Source organism: Molossus molossus, unplaced genomic scaffold (assembly GCF_014108415.1).
Source record: "Molossus molossus isolate mMolMol1 unplaced genomic scaffold, mMolMol1.p scaffold_m16_p_7, whole genome shotgun sequence".
NCBI lineage: Eukaryota > Metazoa > Chordata > Mammalia > Chiroptera > Molossidae > Molossus > Molossus molossus.
This window is the reverse complement of record NW_023425401.1, coordinates 90,968,448-90,973,459: the sequence shown is the minus strand read 5'-3', so window position 1 is coordinate 90,973,459 and position 5,012 is coordinate 90,968,448.

The following is a 5,012-nucleotide window of genomic DNA, read 5'->3' as shown; positions in this document are numbered from 1 at the left end:
AATGATGACAGAATTAACTGCTGGTAAAGATGTGGATAAAATGGACCATTCATGCATTGCTGGTGGGAATGTAAAATGGTACAGTCACCATGGAAAACAGTTTGGAAGTTTTTTTTTAATAAAACTAAACACATAACTACCACATACCCAAGCAGTTGTGCTCTTGAACATCTATTCCAGAGAAATGAAAACTTATATTCACATAAAAATCTGTACACAAATGTTCATAACATTATTTGTAATAGCTAAAAACTGGAAACAACCTAGGTAGTCTTTTAAAAAAAATTTTATTAATTTTTTTTTCTTTATTGATTTTTTTACAGAGAGGAAGGGAGAGGGAGAGAGAGATAGAAACATAGATGAGAGAGAACATTGATTGGCCACCTCCTGCATGCCCCTCACTGAGGATTTGGCCCACAACCTGGGCATGTGCCTTGACTGGGAATCGAATTGGCGACCTCTTAGTGCATGGGTCGGCACTCAACCACTGAGCACACTGGCCAGGTCTAGATAGTCTTTAGCAAGTAAATGAACAACCAATGACTATTTATTTCAGAAGATACAAATGTTCAAGACATTGTTGTGGGGGAAAAGAAAACAGAAGTTCTCAGAGGTGAAAATGTTGGAAACTACCATTGTTGTGCTTACTACGTCTGGATGTTTGATTTTGGGTGCTGTATTCAGAGAGTAGTTAGCCTATGTGGTATGGTGGAGCATGCTGGGTAAATAATACATTCTCACAGAAAAAGAGGACACAATGAAGTCCTCATTGCCCAGAGTCCAAGCAACTGGGAAATCAAAAAAGTAGAAAGACACACAAGTAGTAAGTAAGCATACTCATATCAAGGATATTTAGTAAAAAAAAAAAAGACTACTTCAAAGATATAGTTTATGTAAGTTCAACTCATTATTCTTCTATATCTGCACCTCTACAGTATAGTGATAATGAATGCTCATAATAGTGATTCTGAAATATTACTAGATCTTGAAGTGCTTTCTGAATTATAAAATATGTTCTGTAAATGCTATTATCAGTGGACTCAGCTATAGCACAATTTTCTGCAAAGTGGCAATACGTGGGTGATCTCCTTAGGGCATCTCTTAATTGATTAATGTTTGCTGATCCAGAGCATGCTCTTCCCATCCTCTGGATGTTCAGAAGTTGAAGGTACCTGAACAAAAGAGAACTCATGAGCTCCTCCCTACTTGTTAATAGAAGGGCTCATTTGTTGGTCCAGATCATTAGGTTGAATTTTTGAGTCCTAGCATTCCCAAGTGCCAAGGCAAGGGGCTCATTTTGTGTTGGTCCTGCTAAAATAGCACCTACTGGAGCCCCCACCTCTAGTATTATAGAAATAATGACAGTTGACTCCTATGTAGTACTTCCCATGCACTAGATTCTGTTCTGTTGTACACGTTAACTTTCTTAATTCTCCTTACAACCCATGAGATACATACTATACCTGTTCCCATTTTACTGTTGAGATAAGTGAGGCACAGAGAAGTTCAACTGCCCAGCATCATACAACTTAGCAGAAATAAAGATCAAACCACGCTCATCTGACTCTAGAGTTCATTTCCTTTCAAAAGAGTATGAAAATACATACGCTTTATTATAAGTCATCTACTTGAATATCTTAATTTCAATAGGCCCCAAATCGTCTAGAATTTGTTCTGGCTTCCTTTTCTGAATCAATTTATCTATCAAGTGCCCATGTTACAGGGCCTGTGGACTCACTTGCAATATTCCAGTTCGACAAAGTGGTAAATCATGGTAGGGTGCATGAATTGTGGAGTCTCACAGATGGCAAAACAAGATCAAGACAGAGCAATGTTCTTGTCAATGTCATCGTGCATGTCAACTGTTTTGACGACGCTTGCATAATATACCAGTTACTGGCACTATAGAATAATTTGTTGAATGGTAGTATTTTCATTTATTTAAAGTTATAATTCAACCTAATGTGTCACTTGTTTGTCTTCATAGGTTGTTATTTCCCACGGGTGCCTTTGAAGATGAAGGGCAAGCTTGCTGTAGAAGCCCTAATAAGTTTTAGAGAAATTATCTGAAGTTTTTATCTGTTCTCCTTCTCCCCAGGTTGGCAAATTTACTGCAGATGGGTTGAGCTATGAACACCAGAATGCTTTTTTATTTTATGGTATGTTCATGGACTTGGAGGGATTTGAATGGCTCTAGATTTAATCACAGGCTGCTGTTTCTTAATGTAGCATGTATTCATTTAAAAATGAAATGAGACCACCTTATCTTGCAACTAGGTCTCAGGAATTTTTCTTGCAGAAATTTGTTGTTGTTATCATGACTGACATTCTCCTTTAGTATTATGTCTGTTTCTCAATTTTCTGGGAAAAAAAATCAGTGGCTGCACTGGAAATATGTTATATGATTTTCCCCTTCACTCTCCACTTAGACTAGCTGGGCTAGCTCAGTGGGTGAACAAATGGTAGGTAATTAACTTTTAAATAAATGACTGCTTGAATCAAGGGGAAGACACCTTGAGAGCCAGAAGCCAGGCTAGCAAAACAGTTGGTGGAGATGTCCCTGTAATTTTGTCATTTTGCAAATGATGCCAGTAATGTTTGCTTGGCAATCTAAGAAATAGCATCTCAAGCACACAGCATCAAAATTAGTAGGCAAAAACCCCCAAACCATCATCCAGTGTCTTCTCTCTGACTCAGAACATAAGGGGTCAGAAAGAACAGCATGTGGCTTACCATAGACTCACATTTGCTCATCTATCCATTATGTGACCCACGTGAGCAATCTTAAGTATGATTAGAAAGTCTTGGCACGGAATCCAGCCAGCTTATGAAAAAAAAAATACTTGCGTATTCAGGAACAACCTAACTACCACACCAAATCTTACTGGACACTATTTTATTTGAGAAATCAGCTGTCAGAAGACAGAAGAAGCATTTGCGTACACACTGTTGTAATGGAAGTGCTTGTGTAGAATGACAAGAGGACTTCAATTTTTCTTATTTTAACCTATATGTTGTCAACTTAAGCTATACATCTGTGTTTCTTACTATTTTTCTTCTATATACTACTTAATTGCAATTCTAATAGATTTCTCAGAGAATTTTAGAACTGGAAGGGGTCTTTGAGCTAATAATAGCTGCAATTACAGTATGCTTACTCCCTCCCTGTCAAGGACCAGAATCAGTGCTATGTACTTTGTCTCATTCTTTGTAATCTGTGAGTTGGGTGTAATTACCCCCACTTTACAGTGAGGATAAGCGAGGCCTGATAAGGTTAGGAAACATGACCAAAGTGTCCTATCTGGTAGAGGTGGGATTCAATAGTAACAGCATCAACTCCTATGTGTACTCTTTCATTCTAGGTTCTAACTCCTTTGGGTCAATACCTTAAAAAAGAAAAGTGAGGTCAGGAGAAGGTAATTTACCTAAAGTAACATCAACAGATGGCTGCCATGGATAATTACGTGAAGAAAAAAGGGAAGGCCAGGTGAGCACCTGGCGTTCTGGAATGGCATGCAGTCCACTCCAGGTCTTAGACACTCCCAGTTGGATCTCAGGAAACTCCTTCTCTGAGTAGAATACTTTCTTTCTTCTTCTTTTTTTTTTTTAAATATATTTTTTCTTCATTGATTTTAGAGAGAGAGGAAGGGAGAAGGAGAGAGAGAGAAACATTGATGAGAGAAAACACTGATTGGCCACCTCCTGCATGCCTACTGCTGAGGAAGAGAAAAAAGATAAGTGGGGTTGGGAGGGAAGGATGAGGGAAACGAAGGGAGAGGAATAGTCAGGAAAGCCACAGCCAGATGGCTAGTGTGGCCCAGCAGTTCACATGAGCGGTGAGGAACAGGGACTGGGGAATTGTGGCAAAGCAGAGAAGGCCCACCCAGACAATGACACTCAGTTACAGACATGTAAGACTTCCTGGGCTGTTAAACATACAAAGATAGAAGAGAAGAGGAAAGAAAGAGACCAAACATAGGAATTATTCAGAGTGATGAAGCAAAAACTAGGTTTCATGAAGTATTTTGGGAGACTGGGATTAAGCCGTTTTAAAGGGGGGAGGGGCTTTATTAAATCAAAAGCTTAACAAAAAATATCCTATTTTGCTACAATCACCCTGGGTAGAATGACATTAAGAGTCAGATTCAACTTCAAAACTACATTGTTTATTCTGGAAGTCTCTCTCCTACCTCACAGTTGGACCACAGTACAGAAAATAGAATTTCTTCTAGTGAGTTCATGGGCATCATTGTTGTATATTATTCTGCTTATTTAATATATTTCATGCAGCCTTAACACACCAGGAAGTTATCAAGATCAAATATAAATGACTCCCCCACCTTTTTTGTTTGTTTGTTTGCTTTCAAGCAACTCACAGCTATAATGCAGGTCAATAGGCAAAAGATTGTAGGTCTTCAACACAGCACTAATCATGCACTGTTACTGTTGGAAACTAATTCAGATTGTAAACTTACTAGAATTCAGTTGTACTGAACCAACATGAGCTATAGGCTCTGATGCTTGATCAAGGGGTTTGAAATGATTAAAACAAAATGTTGATAAATAGCCAACAATGTGAGACTCTATCAGTGTGCGGCAAGTTTTTAATTTAAGCACGTTACATTCTTTTGTATCAAGTCCTTCAATAACATTAATTCTCAAGAACATTAAATTCTGTCTAGTGTACCGAAGCTGGTAATTGTAATGCATAAAAAGAGCTGAATAACCAGGGTAGTGCCAATTACTATGTCACTCATGAGTAATCAATTATTTTTGTGCAGCACAATATATTTGATGCCTGCCCATAAAGTGATAATGTACAGCACATAAATGAAAAATAATTTCCCAAAGTATGGTGAGGCATGCCTGAAAGCTTTAACAAGTTTAGTTGAGAGCTAGGTTATGTCTCTTTGAGTAGTGCTAAAGTGAATTGTTTGAAGAGATTTTGGTCCTAGGCTGGCCTGTGTGTCAGCATCCCGGGAATACTGGAGACACAGCTTCCGTGTGCTTAA